This window comes from Mandrillus leucophaeus, unplaced genomic scaffold (assembly GCF_000951045.1).
Source record: "Mandrillus leucophaeus isolate KB7577 unplaced genomic scaffold, Mleu.le_1.0 Scaffold319, whole genome shotgun sequence".
Classification (NCBI taxonomy): Eukaryota; Metazoa; Chordata; class Mammalia; order Primates; family Cercopithecidae; genus Mandrillus; species Mandrillus leucophaeus.
The window spans coordinates 744,314-769,465 of record NW_012103354.1 but is presented as its reverse complement, the minus strand read 5'-3'; positions in this window follow the sequence as shown (position 1 = coordinate 769,465).

Sequence of the window (25,152 nt, the reverse complement as noted above, 5' to 3'; positions counted from 1 at the left end):
GGAACCCATGAGGACAGGCTACCGAGGAGGCTTAGGGCAGGGGAGACAAGAAACATAATTCAAAATTCATTTCCAAGTGACCACAGGAGCCATAGTCTCATGGGAACGTTGCCCCAAGAGCCAACATCAAAAGACCCATGCTGGAAGACACTGACTGAGCATGAAGGACAGGTCTATTCTGTATTCCTCTGAGCTCTGTGTGAAAGCCTGACCTGCTGGCAGAAAGGACAATTAATATTGGAGTGTCCCACCCTTCCTACCCCCTGAAAGGACTACGTTACAAGGGCTGTATTTATATTGATAAGGTGCAGCCCATTTACAGAACCTATTTATGGGCAGTGGATTGGTTCATTCTCAAAACGTAGGTCTTAATAGAGTGGCAGATGGCGCTTCCCAACAACCATGACTGTATTCCCGTCTCTCAGATTCTCTTCTACAATGTGGCCTTGACCTCCCCCCAGCAAGGGGTGGGGTCTACATCACCGTGCCTTGGATCTAAGTTGGCATGTGACTGCCTCAGCAATAGAATATAGCTGAAGTGACACCATGTGACTTCTAAGACTGGATCGTTAAAGGCTATGCAACTTTCATTCACCTTATCTCCAGAATACCCAACTTGTTGGAGCTCAGAGCTACCCTATAAAAGGTTCAACTGCTCCAGAGACTGCTTGACTGGGAGTAAACCAAGCCACATGGAGAAGCCATGGGCACATGGTGCTGTTGGTAGCTGTAGCCTTCCAGGAACCCCAGCTCAGATATCAGACATGTGAATGAATGAATGAATGAGCCTCCAGGTGATTCTGAACCCCAGACATCACAGAGCAGAGACCAGTGATCCCTGCTGTTCTTCTGAAGAATTCCTAACCACAGAATTTAGGAGCCAAATTAAATTATTATTTGAAGCTGCCGTGTGTGGCTACAATTTGTTATACTGCAATACTGACTGGAACAGGTAGAGCGGAGGTGGGTGCTACATAAATTAAAAGGCTAGAAAACACCTTGCTGTTATTATTAAAACAAAGAGACCTAAGCTCAACCTCAAATTCACTCCGACCAGTTGCTAAACCTCTCTGAGCCTCAGTTTTGTCATTTGTAAAGTGGGAATAGCACCTCCCTGGTCATGAGGACATCATTAACTATCAGAATCATCATCATGAACTCTGAGGGCACTGGGGCTGATGTGACAGCTGTTTAGCTATGACACCTGACACGAACTTGCAGGTGATGAGAACTGTTCTGACATTTATAGCACGTTGACCCAGTTCCATGGGAAATCAAGATTCCATGTCTTTCCAGACTGAATGAGGAATCTGAGGCATTGCTCCGATGACAGAAATCAGTGAAATTTAATTTCTCTTCTATACATTTTTGCTTGAGTTGGTAATTTCTTTAAATGCACAGAGAAATTCACTGTCAAAATACAGAAAAATTGTTCACAGATAAGCGGAAGAGGCAAACATGATATAAAGTTTCTAATACGATTTTTCTGAAATGGACATTGAACTCTTGCCTTGGTTCAGCACAGAGGCTGCTGCCACTGGCGTGTGGAAACTTTGAAGACGATGCCATGAGTGTTTTTCAAACTGGAGGGCGAGGGGATCCCAAGGACATCCCAAGGAAGGACCATGGGACAGGAGGAAGCTGCTGCCTTGCAGAGAAGAGGGGAGGAATGGGAGACTCAGCCATCCCACTCAGCTGACACGGGCTTGCTGAGACCAGGTCAAGTTTACACTGGGCCTAAGGGCTCAGGCAGCACATCCAGCAATGTGGGAGGCCGCAATGAGGGTGGACAGTACAGGGCTCAGAAATAGACTCACCACCAAACCCTGAACCATTTATGGAGCATCAGAGGTTGCAACGGAGGAGCAGGCAGGTCCTAGAATGGGAGCTGGAGCTCAGATGCAGGGGCCTCTGGTGAATTTCTGTTTCCTTGCCTCCTCCCTGCCTTGAGGCCCATTCATTCATTCACTCATTCATTCATTCATATGTCTTCTGTCTGTAGCTGCTCTTCTGGTCTCAGGCCATCTCACCTCCTGCCTGAGAGGAAGAGGCAGGAGAGCCCGGACAGACTGGCTGGTCCGGTCCCTGGGAACTCAGTCCATGCCTGGCTTCAGGCGCCTACAGCCCACCTTCTCCCTAAGGCAGGGCCTCTTGGCCTCCACCTGCAGGCTCAGCACAGGTCTCCCATTCTTGGGACCCTCCTGGCTGGAGAAACTTCCAGCCTCATCTTGAGGGTGCTCAGCTTCCAGCCTCCCAGAACAATGAAGTCCAATTAAGAGAGGAGAAGGGAAGGGAGAGGGAAAACTAACACCTACCGACCCTGAATGAACCAGACAGCACGTTTGGAGCCTGCCTTCCTTCCTGCTGAAGGAGTTCCCCAGTGGGAACCCTAGGCTCAGCCTGGACCCGAACTCAGGTGACAAATCCTAACACCAAACAGCAACAAGGCATTTTGACTTCTGCATGTTACATGGCATAGTTAGGGTGCATATAAGACTCGGAGGCTGGGGTCTTTACAGTGAGCACCTGGGTAAACACTTGCTGAGAGCTCCAAGTGCGGCCACCACATTCCTGGGTGACCCCCCAGGATGTTGCAACCCATGGACACCAACCAGGGGAGTAGGAGCAGGAGAAGATGGAGGATACCATGAGAGGGCAAATGGAGGCGCCCCTGGGGTGCTCTGGGGACTCCAGAAACCCCCAGGTGAAGCCAAGAAGCCAGAGAAATCAGGGGATGGCTGCAAGCATGTAAACAGATGCACCTGGGATGCACCTGGGAGGCTGAGATGGCAGGAGAAAATCGAGGATTTTACCAAAGGGGTATATTCATACCTACTAGAGAAGGCTGCTGGGGAATTGAATTAGATCATTCATTCGTCTGTTTACAGAGCACCTGCAAAGTGCCAGGCACAGAGAACAGCACGCCTGGGGGCTTGCCCTTGGAGAATGGGAGGGTCTAAGCGTCAGGAATGGAGTGGAGGCTCCACACTCCTCAGTTTCCTCCCTCTTCCTCCTCTGCCCTCCTAGACAGCATCCTCCTCTCCTGGGACTCAGTTATTCTTTAGGATATCTGCCCCTGAAGCCAAGTAACAGGTAGAAAACCTGTTTCCTTCTACAAATAAAATAAAATCTCCCCTGGTTTACCCTTGCCTCCAGGCTGATTCTGGTTATACAAAGTCAAGCAGGTTTTGCTGCGTGTGTATGTTTTAATAAACAAGATCCATTTCCCCAGCCTCATGTTAAACAGAAATCTGTTCTTCAGGATGACTCTACGGTGTGTTTTGAAAACAAAAACCTGCAAACCAAAATGGCCTCTGACATCACCCAGAGGATGGCAACAGTTCCTCCCAATGCAGGGCTTGTAGAATGGGTGGGGTAAAGTCCCTCCTACCCCACCCCATCCCTGGGTGCTCCTAAGACTCCCGGGTGATCCCAGACTCACTTCTGATGGCTACTGTCCAGAGTTGCTTCCCCCAGCCACATCATAGCCCCATTCAAAACTCATCACCATGAGTCCAGTTCTCTTCTACATCCTCACGTTCCAAGACCTCTAAGCTGGTCCATCTAAAACTTGCAAGGGACAAAACCAGGACTGCACCCAGCATTTGTTGTGACTGTTTTTTAACTAAGTAAATAATATCTCAAAGGCAGACATCTATAAAATGAACTGTTCCGCCTCAGTGAGGCTTGTCATAAATATGAGGGCTTGCTCTTTTCAAAATACTCCAACATCCCATGGCTATGAAAAAAAAAAAAAAAATCCCCTCTCAACTGATTGACTCACAGTGGTTTTGAGGAAGAGCCACAGCAGCTGACTAGCCAAGCATTTCTTAAACAGCATGGTCCCAGCACTGCTCCTCTGAACAGCCTCACGCGGGGCTTCCACCCACCTAGGATCAATGGCCTAATTCATTCCTAGGAGGAAGTGCTCAGGTGGGGTGGTGTCCAGGGCCTCAGCTCCAGACAGTGAGTGGGACTGGTTTGGGGACCCAGGTCTGGGGTGAGTTTAACCTCCTGATGGCAGCCCAAGAGAGCCTTTTATCCCAGGCTGTCCAGCACCCTCATTAGAGAGGATTAGGAGACTGTTTGGCAGAAGAAAAGGCTTTCCTCACTGGCAGGGATGGCAGCAGGGTAAGCCTATGCCTAGGGAATGGCCCAATAGCCAAGATGCAACTCTACAAAACAGCAGGGCAAAAGCCAAGAATCTCAAGAAGCAGAGACACCCAGGAGCAAATCCTAGCGCATTGCACAACCTCAAGCAAGTCATCCTCTCTTTTGCTCTCCTCTGTAAATGGAGATAATAATGAACACCTTTGTGGATGATTGAACTATTGGCTCCACCTCTTAGTGGGCCTCTCCCATTGTTGCCATGGACTCACGGTGGGTCACGTAACTTGCTTTGGCCAAGGGAGTATTAGTGGACATGATACCAGCAGAAGCTTGAAATGTGCTTTATGGGCTTGGGCTTGCCTTTTCAGGCTTTTATGATTGCCACAAAGAGGACATACCCTGAGAAGCCACTGTCCCCTAGCAGGGCCCCAGGATGAGATGTGTTGAACCGAGACCTCAGCAGACCTACTGACCTATACCCAGAAGCACAGCTGCCCCAGGCAGTCTACAGGTATGTGAGCTAGAAGTAAATGCTGACTGTTGTAGGAATTATGTGGTTGTTTGTTATACAGCATTATTGTGCAAATAGCTGACTGGTACACCTTTCTTATAAGACAGGTTGTAACATTAAGATAATGTATGTAAATCACTTGGACAAAATTTAAGTGCTGAAGTAATATTAGCCAAGTAATTATCATCATCAGTAAACAGTTCTCTCCTTTTCCAATCTCTGTTGAAACTGCTAATCGAATTGCATCTTCTTCTGCTTAACGACTTTTAGAGGCTTCCTATTGTTTTCAGAATAAAAATCAAACTCATTATGGCTGATAAGGCCGTGCCTAAGTTGTCCTCTAACTGACTACTCATCTAGCCCCATTGATCATTGCTTCCCCCAACCCTCAATCCTCTGCTACCATGTACATTTCTGGCATACAAACTATGCGCTATTCTCTCAATATGCCAAACTCTCTCACACCTCCTTGTATTGCACATACTGTTCCCTCTGCCCAGAACGCCTTCTTCCCTATTTTCTGCCTGCTGAATCCATGCTCATTTTTAAGAGCTTAACCAGCTCTTGAGCAAAGGAAACATGTCACCACCATCGTGTATGCAGCCAACCTCCCCTAGCCCCAACCTTGGGATTAAACCAGGGGCTAGACTAGAGCCACCAGGGAGGAAGGGAGAGAAAGTGGGTATAGCGTGAGACTTCCTGTTGCAGGAGTGATGTGGCTGGTTATTATGCAGCACTGCCCTTCACCCCAGCCTGCTCTCACCCAATCCTGTCCCCCAACTCACTGCAGACAGAAACAGGGTCAGACGGAAGATCCCAAAGCTTTCCTCTCAAATAGGAAGATCTTCTACCTGAAAGTTTCCCCTTGTCTTTGTCCATTCTCTGTTGCTACAACTGAATACCTGAGACTTGGTCATTTATAAAAAGGAATTTGTTTCTTACAGTTCTGGAGGCTGGAAAGTTCAAGGTTGAGGAGGTACATGTGTTGAGAGCCTTCTTGCTGGTGGGGACCCTCTTCAGAATCCTGAGGCAGTGCAGAATATCACATTGCAAGGGGGCTGGACATGCCAGCTTAGGTCTCTCTTCTTCTTATAAAGCCACCAGTCCCACTCCCATGATAACACATTAATCCACCAGTGGCATTAATCTATTCCTGAAGGCAGATGCTTCGTGACTCGACCTCTTAAAGACCCCATCTCTCAATGCTGCCACATTGGGGATTAAGTTTCAACATGAGTTTTGAAGGGGGCAAACATTCAAACCATAGCACCCCTGAAACAGTCACTGGGGCAACCCATGCCTCTTCTTGAGAGGTATCTAGAACCCTTGATTTTACCGAGGCCTCCAACACTAGACACTGTGGCCTGGTGTCTGGCCCCTCCATGGCTGCTCCAGGCCCAGGAGTCCCCAGCAAGGGTAGAGGATGGAGGGTGTCAGTCCCATCAGGGAGTCCTCATTTAAGGGTTCTCCCTTCATATTGATGAGCCACACCCATCCACCATCAAGTACACGTGTCTAGTTTTTCTGAAGCCCCACACAAACCACCCCCGTTGCCTCTGCTCCAGCCACAACCAACAGGGTACACCTGAAGGCTCGCCTTCTCTTCACCCACCTTTACTCATTATCTACCTTGCTCCTGGCCTGCAGAGCCAAGCCAGCCCAGGCATCTGCCCCACTTCAGAACCGGTGGCCACTCCAACCAAGTCCCTCCAGTATCACTGCACTACCTTCCCAGTTCAGAATTTGTGGTGCTGTGGCATCAAATGCAAGCCCAGCCCTGTCCCCAGGCCTTCATCCTGGCCTCCCCCTTCCCTCTTCGCTTCTCCTCACCTACCCTCACCGTCTCCTGTATCCCAACCCACCACATCTCACACTGACACCTAACTCTTGCCTAGTGCCCTCCCAGCCAGCCAGTCCCCTACCCATAAGCAGATGAGGGGAGACTTGGTGACAGAACCTGACATGTAAAATAGGTGCTGTGTTTTCTGTCTTCAGGATTAAGAGGAAAAAAGCAGTGAGCCTTTCAGCGACTTACCTGGTTTGAAAGCTGGCCATGGCGTGTCCTCAGGCTGGCAAGAGTGAAAAAGTCAGACGTATCAAGTGCTGGTGATGATGTAGGGAAAACATGATTCTCACAGACTGCTGTTTGGGGTGTAATTGACACAGCCACGTTGAATAGTCGCTTCCACTGAAGCTGAAAATAATATCACCCGGCCATGATCTGGTGCTTTCCCTGGAAGGAGTCTTTCCTACAGACCCCTGCACACATATGCATAAGGACCTATGTGTAAGGATGACATTGCAACATTGCTTTCTGCAGCAGAAAGAAATTGGAAGTAAACTACATGTCCATGAATAGTACAGATTTTTTTTTAATATATATGAAACAAAGCAGTTAAAAGAAATGAACCAAAATGGCCAGTTTGGACACAGGCCTAAAAATCACATTGTTCAGTGAAATAAAGTGAGTTGCAGAATGAGATAAATAGCATAATACCATTTATGAAAGTTAAAATACACATAGGGATACTATTATTTCCTATGGATATGTGAAAGGTTTTTATTTTTAGAAGAACAGAATACACCCAACTCATTATAGAGGATACCACTGGGAAGAAAGGAAGGGAATTAGGATTTAGAGAGAGATGGAGACCTGAAATTTATCTGTTGTATCCTGAACTTTGTCATGGGCGATGGAGCACTGTAGTCACATAATATCTGAGCAGTTCAGGACAAATATGATAAATTTTAACATTTTTCAGTGGATATATGAAAGTTGCTATTTTTGACTTGATGCTCTTATGCACACTCTAGATTTTATTTTTAAACGGCCAGAAGGAATTTTCTAATCAGCTATTGAGTGTCCGCTGGGTGCCTGGCCATAGCAAGGGCTGTAATCATGAAAAAGTCTTTTGAAGACAGAAAAGGAGAGGTCCTGATGGGAAGGTTCAGAATGGCGTGCTCCAAGTTCAGTGATGACTAAAACTGTGTTCATTGGCAACCAGGCCACGATTGAGGAAAATCCCCACCCAATGGGAAGCATATTTTCCATGTTAATAGTGATGGAGACTAATCAAAACCAGTTTTAATTCTGAAAGATCCAATAAATAACTTTGATTCAAGCAATTACTTAAAATTGAAATTTGCTAAGTGAAGAGAATGAGTCATTCATTTGCGCAGAGCCACCTGTTACCTGGCAGAGGCAGAGAGTCCTGGGGGTAGAGAGAGGCATAAGAATGGAGATTAGCTGTTGCCTCCACCTTGTTGCATCCATCTGCAAGATGGAGAGGCTGCTCACAGCCCACAGGACACCAGCAGAGGCCATGTCCAGGGTGTCGCTCTGTCACCCAGGCTAGAGTGCAGTGGTATCATCATAGTTCACTGTAACCTCAGACTCCTGAGCTCAAGTGAGCCTCCCAAGTTGGGACTACAAATGCTCACCACCACACCGGTTAATTTTTTACTTTTTGTAGAGATGGGGGTCTTGCTATATTGCCCAGGCTGGCATCCAACTTCTGGCCTTGAGTGATTCTCCCACCTCGGCCTCCCTAAGCACCAAGATTATAGGATGGCCACCACATCTGCCCCCAACTGCATTGCCAAACTCATCTTCCTCTGCACCACGTCACCAAAACTCATCACTTTCAGTCTTGAGTCTCTGCAACCCAGGTTGACTTTACCTTTGCACTGTGTCTTTAATTTTAAAGGTTTGCTGAACACATTGGTTTTGATTCCCCCCAGAAGACCCTGAGACAATGATCCAAGTACAAGGAGTTCACTTGGGAGATTCAGGAACTACCAGCAGGGAACTGGGGAAGGGACATGGTGAAAGGGGAGGCAGCCACAAAGGTGAGCTGTTAAACCACGTGGATGATGCAGTAGGCAGAGCAAAGTCCCCAGAGAGAGCTGTGAATCCCCAAGACCTGTGAATATATTACATTACACGGCAAAGGGGAACTAAGACTGAAGATGAAATGAAGGTTGCTAATCAGCTGATCTCAAGATGGGGAAATTATCCTGCATTATACAGATAGGACCAAGCTAATTACAAGGCTCCTTCTATGTGGAAGAAGAAGAATTCCAGTGCTGTGATGTGAGAAAGACTCAATGGCCATTGCTGGCTTTGAAGATGGAAGTAGAGGCCACAAGCCAAGGAATGAAGGCAGCCTCAAAAGCTAAAGAAGGCAAGGAAATGGATTCTGCCCTGGAGCCTCCCAAAAGACCTATTTCAGGGCCGGGCGCCGTGGCTCACACCAGTAATCCCAGCATACTGGGAGGCCGACGAGGGCGGCTCACTTGAGGCCAGGAGTTGGAGACCAGCCTGGCCAACATGGCAAAACACTGTCTCTACCAAAAATACAAAAATTAGCTGGATGTGGTGGTGTGTGCCTATAATCCCAGCTTCTTGGGAGGCTGAGGCAAAAGAATCACTTGAACCAGGAAGCAGGTGTTGCAGTGAGCTGAGATCACGCCACTGCACTCCAGTCAGTCTGGGTGACAGAGCAAGACTCTGTCTCAAAAAAAAAAAAAAAAAAAAAGCCTATTTTAAGCCTATTTTAGACTTCTGACGTCAACAACTTCAAGGTAGTAAATTTGTGTTGTTTTGAGTCACTATGTTTGTCATAATATGTTACGGCAGCTACAGAAAACTAATACAGATGATTTCAGGAAACTCTGGAAATGGTACAAAACCTACCTCAGAATTACGGCATTATTGAAGAGAGGGAACTGAGGAATTTATACACCACAGTCACTGGTTGGGGACGCTCCCCTGTAAGGCTGGGAAAGGTGATAAGGGTGCCTTCCATGGTTCCAGAAAAGCCATCAGGCTCAGGGATGCAGTTGCCATCGGAAGTCAGCAAGAGCTCACCACACAGCAGGGTCTGTGGGTGTGGCCCTTTCCTGAAGGCAGGAAATCCGTTGTTGAAAATCTGCTCTGTCTCAGGCACCACGCTAAGTCCTCCTCTACACACTGTTTCACATGAGCCTCACAGTGACTTCTGCGCCCAAGTAGGAGTACCTCCATTTTTACCAGGTGACTAAAGTAAGGCCCAGAGAGATGCAGTGACCCCCCAAAGTCACACAGCTTGCAAGGGGCAGAGCCAGGGTTGGAGCCAGGACCACCTGATCCTGGAGGCTGTCCACTTTCCACTCTACCATGACAAGGATGTTCATTTGGGGGTGTCTTGATGTTTGCTAGCCCTCAGGTCAGACACATAATGCAGTTCAGAGGTCTCCAGAGGATGCCACACCAAGCTATGCTACAAAGAAACAGACAGAAAGTGCTGCTGACTCTCCCTGGGAGCAACTCACAGGGGCACCCGGCAGAGATCAGCGGTCCCCAGTTACTGGCTCCAGAAACGAACCCACACAGCCAGTGGTGGCTCCAAGTACCCCGCTTCCCTCTTTTGCTCAGCCCCTGGCACCACTCCCAGATTCCCACCAGGAGAAAAGGATGGGAAACAGCCCAGCCCTGAGCAGGAGCTGACTGCATGGAAATGTGAATCAATAATGAATGAATCGCCCTCTCCAGAAAGCTCCAACTTCATCTCCCTGGATCTCGCCAGAAATCCCAGTGTGTGGTTCTGCCTCTCCTCGCTGGCTACGGGGTCCCCAGGGGCTGGGAGGGTGGGGCTCCAAGCTCCATGGGGATCCCAGGCCAGGGTGGGAGAGAACTGCAGGAGGGAGAATTTGCTCGTTCCTAAAATGAAGGCGGTCATCACACACACCTCACAGCAGATCGCAGTGAAAATGAGACAGGAGCGATGCACCAAACGCAGCATGGAGCACATTTTAGACCCTCGGCAAATGTCTGTGATGCTCATTAGCACGCAAACGGAGACTGAGAGACCCTCTCCTGTGGTTTGGGTCCTGACTCCCCATTTGGCAACTGTTGAATTTCGAATCTGCTGAGATGTGTGAAGGAAGGAGCAGGGCTGCAAGTCAGGGGTCTGGGCTTTAACTCTGGCTCTGCCCTGCACCCCCTGTGACACTGGGCGTGTTATTCTAACCCTCTGTCCCTCATTTCTTCATCTGTAAATCAGGCATGATCAGCACCTCCCACAGCACTGTGGAGAGGGTGCAGGCACTGCATGTGCAAAGCCCAGTGTGATGCTAATGGGCAGGCAAAGCTGGCACATGTCCATCACCCTCCCTTCTACCAGGTGCCACAAACTTGCCAGGCTCTGCCCTGGCTGGTGGGGAAAGGATGACCCCAGTGGAGGGTCTCCAAATTGGATAACAGGTGGCCCTTCCTCTGCCCCGCTGCTGGTCAGCCAGGTATGGCAGTAGAGAGAGGAGGCTCACCTTCAGCTGCAGAGTCAAGGGCATGTGTTGGGAAGAGCCCCACTCCCCATGTTTCTGCCCTCTACTCACCTCCATGCCCTCACAGTCACTCCCCCAGGGAAGGAGGGCATGGACATCTGAGCGGTCAACCCTGAGATGTTGCCAGCAGAAGGGTCACTCTGTAATATGGTTTGGCTCTGTGTTCCCACCCAAATCTCATGTCAAATTGTAGTTTCCGGCCGGGCATGGTGGCTCACGCCTGTAATCCCTGCACTTTGGGAAGCCAAGGCAGGAGGACCACTTGAAGTCAGAAGTTCAAGACCCGCCTGGCCAACATGGTGAAACTCCGTCTCTACTAAAAATACAAAAAATTAGCCTGGCATGATTGCACACACCTGTAATCTCAGCTGCTTGGAAGGCTAAGGCATGAGAATCGCTTGAACTCAGGAGGCGGAGGTTGCAGTGAGATTGCACCACTGCACTCCAGCATAAGTGACAGAGTGAGACTCCATCTCAAAAAAATAAAAAACAAAAAACTTGTAATTCCCAGTGTTGGGGTAGAGAGCTGATGGGAGGTGATTGGATCACAGGAGTGCATTTTCCCCTTGCTGTTCTTGTGATAGTGAGTGAGTGAGTGAGTTCTCATGGGATCTGGTTGTTTAAAAGTGTGTAGCACTTCCCCTTCTCTCTCTTTCTCTCCTGCTCCACCATCTGCGGAAAGTGCTTGTTTCCCCTTCACCCTTCTGCCATGGCTGTAAGTGTCCGGAGGCCTCCCCAGTCATGCCTCCTGGACAGCCTGCAGAACTGTGAGCCAATTAAACCTCTTTCCTTATAAACTACCCAGTCTCAGGTAGTTCTTTATAGCCACACGAGAACGGACTAATACACTCTGTGTCATACAAGGCTCACTCTCCTGTGCTCCCTATGTCCAGGCGTGAATGATAAGAGGCGGGTTGGCCATACTCATTCATGTGGCTCTTGGGGCCCGTTCCGCAGATGTGGCCATCCTGGATTCATCAGTGGGATGTAGGAAGCTTCCTTTAGGCCTGGCAGTCATGCTGCCTCCCAAATCCAGCCTGTACCAGATGCCCGTCCCATGCCTGCCCAAGCCTGTCTAACTTCCCTTTGGTTACTGTTTCTTGTGTGTATTCCTTTCTCAGGCAAAATCCCAGGACTCTGGGGACTCCTACTAGTGGTGGTCTTGAGGAAGGGCTCAGCCTGCGCCCCAGGCTGCAATGGAAATGCACCCCAGGCCCTGCAGGAACTAGGGCAGGGATGGAGAGCCTCGTGTAGAATGTTCATTGCCGCTGCCTGGTCCCGGGAGATGTACCCTGAAAAGGAGGGAGGCCAGTGGGGCTGGGCAAAGCTGACTGCAATGTGGTGGTGCTGAAGGCTTCAGCTGATCCCAAGAGAGCTCTGTAGCCAAGCTGATCCCTCAGAGTTGTCTGAAATTGAGGACATGGGGTCCAAGCCTTCGTAACTGCCCTACTCCATCAGCCAGTCATCAGCTATGAGAAAGGACTTCACCTTGGGTGAGGCCGTTTTCTTCATCCAAGGTCTATTTCCAGTGAAGGATGAAGGTATTCCCAGCAGCTGGGGAATGGGTGCTAAGGCCTCGAAGATGGGGTCCATGCAGAAACCACAACATTCACTCCCGCGGGGAGACCCTGCTGGCCAAGGCAGGCAAGGGAGGGAGCCTGGGTGCGGGAGCGTCACCTTGTCACCTCCACTTCCAGCCGACGGACCCACTGCCCTCCATGCCTTTTCAGAATCCCACAGGGCATTCTCTCCTCATCCTCAGGCTCCTGGTGATCTGAGTGAGCCAGCCTGTCCCCTGCAGAGAAGCTAAAAGAGACATCAAAGCTGCAGCCTCTCGCTTTCAAGCAGCTTTGAAACACGTTTCTGAAATGGCTGTGCCCATGAAGATTAAAAGTCCTCCTTTTGATAAATCCGAGGGTCTTGAGCATCAGAAACAGAGTGGGTGGGCTCAGAAATATAGAAAAATGGAGTGCTTTTGTGCACCGGGTGGTGGAATAGAAAGGCCAGAAACAGGGACACATAGAGTAAAAATACGTGATGAAGCTAAGCAGTAAAATCTTAGTTCCAGGGTCTCTGAAGTAGCAATGGGTGTGTGCAGGTCTCCCAGTAGGGGTCTGGGAAGTGAACAGATTGTCAGGAGGAAATAAAAGGCCTTCAGTGATTCGCTTAATCACTGATTCATGCAGAAGTGATGAATGAGCACCTACTAAGTGGCAGACACTGTCAGCGTCCAGAGTACAGAGGAAAAAGGAAAGACTTGCTCCCGCCCCTGCCCCTGCCCCTGGGTTACTGACAGCCTAGCCAGGGAGCCAGTTTGTCTAGTGTGAAATGTGCCAAGAAGGGGAGGCACAGGGACCATGGGACCCAGAGGGAAATCAGGGAGGACTTCCTGGAGGAAGCAAAGCCTGAACAGAGCCCCAAAGGATGAGAAGAAGTGAATCAAGCAAAGGGGAGTGGGGAGAGGAGAACATGAGTGAGGTGAGAGGGAAGAGAGGTTTGGAAGGGGAGTGAAGAGACGTGAGGCCTAGGGGTGGAGCATGATCAGATCACACAAGACTTTGAAGACCATCCTGAACTATATCAGGATGGCAGTGTGGAGCCATGGAAGGGTCTTGGGTGTGGGGCATGATAGGAGCCCATCTGTGGATTAGGACAATGAGCAGCCCCACCAGCCATTAAAGACTCACATTTTAAATCTTCTGGGTCTCCTAACCCATAGCCCTGACCTAAGATTGGATAGGGCTGGACTGGTTGGGACAGAAAAGAACTTCAGGAGAGTCAGGGCCCAAGCCCCTTGGTTTGGTCCAAGGCCCCTACATGACTTTGCCCTTATCTGCAAATATCTGATTCAGAACATGTCCTGCTCCAGAACCACAGAAATCCTTGCATTCCACACTATACTGAGCAGCCTCACTCCTCCCAGCTTTTGCTCAGGCCATTTCAGGTCCCTGGGATGCCCGCTCCACTGTCCGCTTCACCTGGCTGACTCCCACCTGTCTTTAACCACCTCTGCCACCCTCCATCCCCAGGCTGTTCCAGTGCATCCTCTCAGACTCCCCTGGGCCCAGCACTTCCCTAGTCACAGTTCCATTGTCGTAATCACCTACTTATATGTCTGTCCATTCCCGTAAAAGCTGGGCTCCTGAAGGACAGGAACCTCTTCAATGCAGACTCCCCAAAGCATACCAAGCTTAGTGCCGTCCATGCCCTACAGCCCTGAAAAACCAGGACTCCTCAAAGATCATCTTACCCAGATCTGCTGTGGTCTGAAGGACCCCTATAGTGCACGTGTTGAAAGTTAATCACCAATATGGTAACATTAAGAGGTGCAGCCTGTAGGAGGGAATTAAGCCATGAGGGCAGAGTTCTCATGAATGGCACCAGTGGCCTTATAAAAAAGGCTTCAGAGAGCTTCCTCCCTTTCCACCTCTTTGACCCTTCCACTGTATAGGAGGGGACAGCATTCATGCCCTCTGGAGGATGCAGCAACGGGGCACCAGGTTGGAAGCAGAGACCGAGGCCTCGCCAAACACCTGATCTGCAGATGCCTTGACTTTCGGCCCCCAGCCTCCAGAACTGTGAGAAAATAGAGTTCTGCTGCTTATAACTTACCCAGTCCAAGGTATTTTGTTACAGCAGTACACACGAAAAAAAGAAGACCCCCACCTTCCAAGCAAGAAGAAATGGGACCAACATGTGCAAGGCTCCTAGTGGTACCAGGCCTTTTGCAAACCTCCTCTCTGTTCATCCTCAAATATCTCTGCCTGGCAAGTATCATGAGTTCTGCTCCGGATGCTCAGGGGGCAGCTACCTGTCCAGGGCCGCAGAGCCAGCCAAGAGCAAAGCTGGGATTCGATCTCGACCTTTTCCAAGACTCCTCCCTTAGAATTTTCCAACCCAGTTTTCCACGTTCTCCATAGAATGACAGGGAACATGGCTATCAAAATGGTTTTCTTATGTTTGAGAACCAGAGCCTGCTGGCGTGTAATCTCAAGCCCCAACATAGACATAGTCATATATCCTAGGCACATGGCCTCCTGGAAGAGGGCTGCTGATCATTTAGTGAACTGATCCAGGAAGAATGAGGAAAAGCATCCCCGGGGCCACCACCGTGCTGTCTTTCAACCTCACACGTGCCAGCTTCCCTCGTGGCTCCAAGCCCCATGCCGTCCCAGCAAACACAACTCAGCCTCCTCACAAATACATTCCCTGGCTCCACCTGACCTTGGGCTCACTGATTCAACACCGTAACAATACTTCCTGGAGGCGAGGAAAGTGCATTGAAGCAGCAGATGGTTCTGCAGTATCTGCAGGAACCTGGGGCGGACCGGCGCCCCCTTGACTGCGCAGTCCAGGAAGTCGGGCACCCTTGACTCTCACAGCATCTGCCACTGCTCCATCCGGGCGAGCTGAGACATTGCCCCTTTTATAATATTCTCATCATGCCTGGAAAGCACCGGGTTATGACAAGAGGGCAGCATAAGGAGGCTGATCAAGAAGGGGAGATGAGAGGATCAGAGCAGGCTGACAGTGACCTGTGCCGTTCAAATTAGCGGCTTTGATTGGGAAGCGAATCTTCTGATCATATATGCACACGGCAGCCTGAGAGAAGCCTCGCATCTTCACATTTAAACTCCAGAAGTCGCAAAGCACTGTGTGTTTTTACTTAAAACATGTGACAGGCGAGACCTCTCTGAATGTTAGGATCGGAGAAGGGAGGATAAGCCTGGTCCACGAAGGGCGGTCAGATGCAAGAAACGAGTGTCGTGATGTGAACAGCGCCTTCCCTTGTTGTTCTTATTTATATTTTATTATGACTTTATTGAATGTTTTCTTGCAGGTTGCCTCAAATCCTTTAGGGAGCAAAGCAATGCAAAATAAGTAAATGCTTTGAATTAAAAGCACTGGAGCGACAGCATTCCAAGGACAGAAGTGAGTGTTCAGGAAATCAGAGGGGGCTTTGCACAGAGACCCCAGCAATATCATGCAGCAGCGGCAGCTCCAGTCTAGGCATGGCTAATCTTGCTTAATGCCCACCAGGCACCTTTCTGCACTCCATCCACCACCTGGGCAGGCCTGGGCTTCCGGGGACCATCTCCTTCTTCAGTTCCCCCACGAGCCTAGCCCTGTGCTGTAGGGAAGGGCCAGGGAAACGGAGAGGAGTGAGTGTTTCAGGGCTCTGGAGTCAGACCACCCGTATTCAAATCCTTATTCTATTTCTTCCTGCTGTGTGACCAATAAGGATGCCTCATTATTTCTTGTGCCTGAAATGGGGTCAATGCAGCATCTGCCTCCCAGGGTAGTTTTGAGGTCAAGGATGGGAAGCACTGAGCTTCATGCATAAGAAGAGCTCCACAAGTATCAGTTCTAAGCCCAAGGCCTGGTCCCCAGGAGTCTGCCCCGACATTGGGGAGGCAGGACTGACGCTATGTGGGAACTCAGATGATACAGGGCCACTGGGTGCACGTGTGGTCTGGACTGTGGATTCCGTAGTATCTCAGAGCAGGGAAGGGTCGGAAGGTCTCAGGAAGTCTTCGCAGGGGAGGAAGGACATGGAGTATCTCAGAGAGTGAACAGGACAAAAGATGGCGCTCCAGGAATGGGGAGCAGCCTGCACAGAGGCTTGGAGAGGAGAATCGCTGGGGAGTGGGGAGACCTGTAAGGAATCCGCAGGCTGCGGTGGACGGGCTGTCAGTGGCTGCCCACGGGAAGGGGGAAAGACCGGCTCCGCGGGGGTACGCTAGCTCCTGGCAGGGTCACAGGGCCCAGCAAATGTACCCAAACCTGTGTCCTGGCTGTTTGGTTTCTCCCGCCTGAATATAGAAAAGCTAAGCAAACAGGCCAACAAGATTAATCTGCACAGACAGATGCCTCAAAGCGACGTGTGTGTGTGTGACCTGAATGATATGTAAATACTTGAAACAAGTGAACAAGAGAAGAATTCTTTGACTGATCCAAGTGACAGGGTCCTGCAATTTCTGCCTTTCGCTTGTGTTTAAAGAACTGAAATTTGGCCTATGCCAGAAAAGAAGGAACTCCTGGTTTTAGCAAAGGCCACAATACTAGTACCCAGTATACCTTCAATAAATTCAGGAAAGAAGGAAAGAAGGAAAGAAGGAAGGAAGAAAGGAAGGAAGAGAGGGAGGGAGGAAGGGAGGGAGGGAGGGAGGAAGGGAAAAGCTCTTTAATATTTTTCAAGCACACTCCTCTTGCCTGCAAGTTGGAGAATAGTTGTAATTCTCATCAGCTGAAGCTGTTCTCACTGGTGTGTTAATATTGAACTTCAGTAGAAAATGTGGCCTTCCAGTCTAGGAATCTCCAAAGATAACATTGCCAGGACCTTATTAGGAACATTTGAAACACTGAATTAAATCTTGAAATAAGGGGAACTGGAGTGGCAGAGCACGGTGGGAAAGTTCTCCAACCCAAAGGAGAACCCCGCACAGAGCCCCTGGCTTCCTGCCCAGGCCTAGCGAGCGGGATGGACTCTCCTCCCTTGGCCTACAGGTAGTACGCTGGGTTCCCAGGTCCAGCCTGACCATTCCTCAGGGATCCTGCTTCCTCCCACCCTCCATCCCCAGGAGCCATGCTCCCTGTCTCTGCAGGGTGGAGTAAAGACTGCATGTCTCATTCTGCAGGCCCCATCCACCCCTGCCGCAAAATAACACTTTTGACAATGCACAATCCTCAGGCATCTACTGTGGGCCTGCCCCTGTGCTAAACACTTTGCATTCATTACCTCCTCTGCTCCACATGACGACCCTCCTGAGAAGGTATTATTAGCCCTGTTTACAGATGGGGAAACTGAGGTGCAGAGAAGCCCAAGGTCATATCGCTGGAAGAGTCAGAGCAGGACCTCCCACGCCTGTGCTCTCAAACCCCCCTTGTACAAGCATCAGGATTTTTGCTATATTCACGGTAGACCTGTGGTATTGTTTACTTAATGTTTTTATTTAAACAAACTGCCTTTATTTATTTATTTTATTATTATTATTTTGTTTTTGAAATGGAGTCCCCCTCTGTCGCCCAGGCCGGAGTGCAGTGGCACGATCTCGGCTCACTGCAGGCTCCACCTCCTGGGTTCACGCCATTCTCCTGCCTCAAGTCTCCCGAGTAGCTGGGACTACAGGTGTCCGCCACCACACTCGGCTAATTTTTTTTTTTTTAATGCATTTTTAGTGGAGACGGGGTTTCACCATGTTAGCCAGGATGGTCTTGATCTCCTGATCTTGTGGTCCGCCCGCCTCGGCCTCCCAAAGTTCTGGGATTATAGGCGTGAGCCACGATGCCTGGCCCAGACTCCCTTTATTTTTTGACTTAAATGCATTTATTTAAATGAGACAGTATATCACTATGGAATGTATTAAAATAGTATCGTTTATCAAAAGTAAGCCGGAAAGAAAACAGTGAGCACAAGTTGCCAGTGAACACTGTCGCCTGCCGAAGGCGCGCCCCAGTCCTGCTCACTCTGCTCTGCATTCAAAAGGGAGTAAGAACCAGAGGGCTCCATGGCACCGAACCCCTCCTTCACAGATTGGCAGAGCACGGTGGCTCACGCCTGTCATCCTAGCACTGTGGGAGGCCGAGGCAAGCAGATCACCTGAGGCCAGGAGTTTGGGACCAGGCTGGCCAACATGGGGAAACCCCATCTCTACTAAAAATACAAAAAAAAAAAAAAAAAAAAAATTAGCCGGGTATGGTGGTGAGTGCCTGTAATCCCAGCTACTCCGGAGGCTGAGGCAGGAGGGTTACCTGAACCTGGGAGGCAGAGGCTGAAGTGAGCCAAGATCACGCCATTGCACTCCAGACTAGGCAGCAAGAGTAAAACTCTGTCTCAAAAAAAAAAAAGGACAGGATTGATGGAGATGCCAGAGGGATCTCTTTCTCACCTGTGACCCAGCACTGTAAGCACCGTGCCTAGACTCCTAATAGCATCCCCCCAGGACCCATCCACCTAGAGTGCCATTTGGCCACCAGTGGAAAATGTTTCTCCTTCCTGTCACGGAATTCCAGGGTTCAACACCATGTGTCTACTGCCCAGGCCCTGTGGCCAAGCACTTGATGGTCAGGCTCTCCCTCAAAGTGACCCCAAGTTCCAAGACCACAACCAGTGTCCACCTAAATATCATCACACCCTGAGTCCCCACACATCTGAATGGCACCACTGTCAGCAAAGGGGCCCACACTGGAAAGAAGGAAGCTGTTTCTACCTCTCCCTTCACCCCAGCATCTGCTGATGTTCCCTGAAAAGTGCCAGGCTGTGAGCCAGTTGGGCAGGAATCAGGCATCTCCACCATCCCTGCTCTGATGGAGTTCTCAGTTCAATGACAAATACGGCAGTGCACTCCAGACAGCTCTAACTGGGCTACAACAAAGGTTTGGAAGACAGACAAGGAAATTATTGTTTAGCTTGCAGGGAAAGGGATTGGAGAGGTTCACAAAGGAGGTGGCACTTACCTAGAGGTTAAGAAAGCCTCTCTCCCAAGACAGGAGGATCACTTGAAGCCAGGAGTTCAAGACCAGTCTGGGCAACATGATGAGCCCCCATCTCTATAAAATAATTAAAATTAAAATAAGCCAGGCATGGTAGCTTTTGCCTGGAGTCCCAGCTACTCAGGAGGCTGAGATGGGAGGATCGCTTGAGCCAAGGAGTTCCAGGCTGCAGTGAGCCGTGATTGCACCACTGTACTCCAGCCTAGGTGACAGAGAAAGATCCTGTCTCTGAATAAAAAAGGAAAGAAAAGAAAGCCTCTCTCTTCCGTCCCCTGGTGACTCTTGATACAGGGCCGTGGATCACTTAGTATGCCTGGCCCCATTTTACAAATGACGCAATAGAGAGCCAGCAGGTTTCAGTAACATAACGTCACACTGCCCCCCAGATGGAGCTGAGGCTGAAAGTCAGTCGCCAAATCTGTTTTCTTTCCCAATATTCCCCTGTTTCTCAAATGGGCACTCAGCAAATGTTCAAGGACTTGAATCAAATTCCTACACCTCCAAACTGAGTGAAAAGCACTTGAATGCAGGAGCCATTTCTTGTGCTTCTTTCTCCCCCATCAGCCTCCAGTTCCCCCAATGCCACGCCCACAGCACTGAGTGTACAGTTCCCTGAAGATCAGAGTTGTTCAATAAAATGAAGGTGTAGGAAGTGTTAAGAGCAGGATAAAGAAGAGGAAGAAGAGGAGGATGCCACAGAATATAGCCCTCGGCTGGCCAGGACCTGGGGCAGGGGTCACAGGTGGGCATGGGAACTCCTCTAGGTTTCCTGGAAATGGTCATTTTAAAGTCACTTGTGGGCCGGGCGCGGTGCCTTACACCTGTATTCCCAGCATTTTGGGAGGCCAAGGCGGATGGATCACATGAGGCCAGGAGTTTAAGACCAGCCTGGCCAACATGGTGAAACCTCATCTCTACCAAAAATACAAAAACTAGCTGGGTGCGGTGGCGCACGCCTATAATCCCAGTTACTTGGAAGGCTGAGGCACCAGAATGGCTTGAACCCAGGGGGAGGATGTTGCAGTGAGCCAAGGTCACACCACTGCACTCCAGACTGGGCGATAGAGTGAGACTCTGTCTCAAATTTAAAAAAATAATAATAACACTAAAGTCAGTTGTGTACCATCTGACTGTGGCCAGGTGCAGTGGTTCTCCCCTGTAATCCCACCACTTTGGGAGGCCGAGGCTGAAGCATTGCTTGAACGTAGGAGTTTGAGACCAGCCTGGGCAACATGGTGAGACCCTCATCTCCACAAAAATATTAAAAAATTATCTGAGCATGGTGGTGTGTGCCTATAGTCCCAACTACTCAGGAGGCTGAGGCAGGAGTATCGCTTGAGCCCAAGAGTTTAAGGCTGCAACAAGTTATGATTGCACCACTGCACTCCAGCCAGAGTGACAAAGTGAGATCCCCTTCTCAAAAAAAGAAAAAAAAATTAACTGTGCTTTAAGAACTAGATTGGGGCTTCTTCATTATTATCCACCTCTACCAGGCCAGTAGCCAGTCACTGGGTTCCCGTTTCAGCACCTCTTTCAGAATCTGGGAGGGAAAAGTCATTGATGCAGAACAATCCTCTTCGGTTTCACGCTGTGGGAGAGAAGCCCTTTGCCGAGAACCTTGGTTCCCCCTAGTGGCCATCAAGGGCAGTAGCACCGGCCAGGATGGAGAGTCATTTCTCCAAAGCAGGAAGAGAGGCCTTAGGCCAGAGAAGGAGAAAGAAGGTCAAGTCCAGCCAGCCAGGACCTCCGGGCACCGTTCCTGGACCAGTCCTCAGCCTGAGACAGCCCAGGGCAGGCAGTGATGGAGGGAGGGTCTGTAAGACACCCATGGAAAATTCATTAACTCAGAATCTGAGTGTTTATGAATGACCTTTTCCCCCAAAGAACTTTCATAACCAACACTTTCAGTATGATCTGGAAGCTGCAAATTAACAACACTACTACTGATACAAGGTGGGCTTTAAAAGTGCTCCTGATAAGTTTTCTCTCCATTTTCCTGTGTCCAAACAATTGATAGTTTTTAATAGCCATCGTTGAACCAATAGCAACCGCTTATTAAGGCATTTAACAGCATTTGCCATCTCCTTTTGCCTTGGAGGTAAGAGGGAAGGTTGTCTGGTTTTTAGAAACAGTGTTTTGTGTTTTTTTGTTTTGTTTTGTTTTGTTTTTCTGAGACAGTCTCGCTGTGTCTCCAGGCTGGAGTGCAGTGGCGCAATCTCGGCTCACTGCAACCTCTGCCTCCCGGGTTCAAGCCATTCTCCTGCCTCAGCCTCCCTAATAGATGGGATTACAGGCGCACTCAACCACGCCCAGATAATTTTTGTATTTTTAGTAGAGATGGGGTTTCACTGTGTTCACCAGGATGGTCTCAATCTCTTGACCTTGTGGTCCACCCACCTTGGCCTCACAAAGTGCTGGGATTACAGGCGTGAGCCACCACGCCCAACCTAGAAACAGTGTTTTTGGAGGCAATTTTGGTACTGCTATTCAAGGACCTGAGTCTCCCTTGAATTTCCCCCAAGTCCCTGCAGGCAGGAAGGGAAATATAGTCAGGACCCTGCCCCATTCTCTCTGCCGGAGCCAGGCCCACTCCTTCCTGGTTGAGAAGCTCCCTGGGCAGCCCAGTGAGCCCTGGGCTCAGTGAATTGTGCAGGACTGGGGCAGGGAACATCTCCATGGCAGTGGTGCAGAGTGAACCACCCACAAAACAGCTCCTTGGGGAGGAATTGCCTTTGGAGTTTCAGCTCCTTAACTGCCTGTGCACAGCCCAGAAAACCTGCCAAACGGTGATCTTCATTGAACTAGAGCAGCAACAGGAAGGCCTTTGCTGAGGAGGCACAAATGACCCTCACCAAGGCCCTTCTCAGGACCCTGCTGCTGCTGCTGCTGCTGCTGCTGCAGATTGAGGCAAGAGGCGCCCGGGCACTGGTGATGGGTTTTCCTGGGAAACATCTCCCACATCTGTGCCTTGCGCTAACTGGGGGCCCCACAGCTGGGCTGCTTCCAGGGGCAAGACCAGGCCAGCAGTAGTAATAAGAAGCTTTACAGGTGATTCAGTAGATGGCCTATAATCCCGAGTTCATGGGACATGATTGCATGCCAAGCACTTTCTTTACATGCATTGTGGCATTGAAGCCCCCCAAAACTCCAGTGACAGAGGCTTTTAGGAACCCTATGTGAGAGATGAGGAGACTGTGGCATGGAGACATTAAGGAATTTATTCGAAGAGTGAAGTTGCAGAGGCAGAAGCAAACCTACATCTATCTGACCACACATAACTCCCAGGTGCCAAAGAGGCAGTGTCCACTCTTCTACCTCCAATCTCACCAGCGTTGCCCCTGGTTCATCCCAAAGCCACTCACCACAGCCAATGCACAACCACATCTCTTCCCATCAGACATGGGTCCCACTTGTTGCCATCTGAAGGGCACAACGTCTTTCTCCATGAAGCTCACCAGTTTGCCCCGTGCAGATGGTGATCGTGATCGTGACTATAACTGTGTTCTTACTCATGGCTGGTAATCTCTCAGCAGCTGCCCTGGGTGAGGGAGGAGATGCAGACAGCCCCTCTTTGCCACACCCTCTGCCTGCCTTGGGTAAGGCCCGGACCGGCTACTACTGGAAGAGCACCCCACAGGCCTCATTCTAAAGAAGCCCATCCTCATCCACCCTCTTAACAACTGCCACAGGTGGGTTCTGAGCACTTAATACCATGCCCTCCCCATCCTCAAGTCCTCCTAAAGCTCCTCTTGCTTTCAGGATAAAACCCAAGTTTCTGACCCAACATACCGGGCGTCTTATGATCTCACCTTCTCAGCCTCTCCAAGCTCACCTCCACCCTGCACCCCTCCACCCACTAGTCATGCCGGCCAATGTGCCCTTCCCTGCGACACTGTCCACTGTCACCACTCCAGACGTTTACACGCAGGCTTTCCTCTCTTTACAAGGCACTTCCTTTCCGTGAAGCTGTCTGCTGGGAAAAAGCTATTCAGCTTGCAGACTCTGGCGCAGGGGTTGTTCCCCTGAGAAGGCTTCTGTGGGGTCCCCTCCCCACTAATCTCCAGGCACAGAAGAGGGTTCTCTTCTCCCGGCCACCGTCCTCGACACCTAGTGCATCCATCTCTGTACATTGCTCTCACCTCTATTCTCAACATTGTTGTGCATGTGTTTCTCCTGGTCTGTGAGCTCCTGGAAAGCAGGGCAGTGCTTGAGCAAGTGCTATATTCTGGGACCCTAATCTGGCCTGGACAGTGATTGACACTAAAAGAATTGTGTTGATTGAGTGAGCAGAAGGGGGCATTACAGTGGTCCAAGAAAGGAAGATGTGGGGAGGGTCTGGATGAAGTCAGTGGCGCTGGAGGTGGCAACAGAGAGATGCCCATTTGAATTGTTTCCTTGAGTTGGGCATTCTAAGGAGTGTGGTGCCAGAGGCCTGTGTGAAGCTGGATGCTCAAGAATGAGTGACACATGGGAGGGTGGATGGATGGAGAGGAGAGGACATCCACTCCACTTGGAGACAGTGATCTGGGGAGACCTTGGCAGCAGAGATAAGGACAAAGAACATGAGTCCCTTCCGAGGTCCAGCTGTATTCTTGGCATCATGCGGGCCAGTTACAGTCTCTCATTTCATACCCCCAGGAATCATCGATAACCAGAACTCAGGGGGCTGCAGTCAACTTCTGCTCAGCACTGACACCGTTAAGAAAAATCCATAAACAATCTGCAGACTAGGGAGAAAATTGTCATATCTAGAATATATAAAGAACCCCTACAAATCAATAATAAAAAGGCAACCAACCCAATATTTTAAGTGGGAAAAGATTGGAACAGACATATCACAAAAGCAAATATATGAATGACCTAGAATTATGTGAAAAATAAGCTCAAATCATTAGTCATCACAGAAATGCACAATAAAAGCAAAATGAGATACTACTACTCATACCCCAGAGTGGCTAAAATAAAAAAGACTAACACCAAAGCTTGGCAAGGATGTGGAGCAATTAGAACTCTCCATATTGCTAGTGGGAGTGTAAAATGGTGCACCACTTCAGAAAATGTTTGGCAATTATAAAGTTAAACATACAGCCACCTGTAGCCCAACAATTCCACCCCAATTATCAACCCAAGAGTAATGAAGACATTTGCCCACACAGAGCGTTTACAGAAGCTTATTCATTAGAGCCCAACACTGCAAACAACCAAGAGTCCATCAGTAAGTGAAGGGAAAACAAAGTGTATGGCCTATCTATGCAATGGAAAACTACTCAGCAATGAAAGGAATGAACTATTGATACGTGCGACAATATGGATGAACCTCAAAAACATTGTTCAGAGTGAAAGAAACAGTATGTATTGTTCTATACATAATTCCAATATATAATACTATTTATACAAAAATTAAAGAACAGAGCTTACAGGCTGGACACAGTGAGATTTATGTCTGTAATCTCAGCACTTGGGGAGGCTGAAGGGAGGATCGCTTGAGCTCAGGAGTTCGAGACTAGCCTGGGCAACATGGTGAGACTCTGTCTCTACAAAAAGTAGTTAGGCATGGTGGCACATGCCTGTGGTCCCAGCTACTCGGGAGGCTGAACACGGGGGATCACTTGAGCCCAGGAGGTTGAGGCTGCGGTGAGCCATGTTCATGCCACTGCACTGCAGCCTGAGCAACAGAGCAAGACCCTGTCTCAAAAAAAAAAAAAAAAAAAATC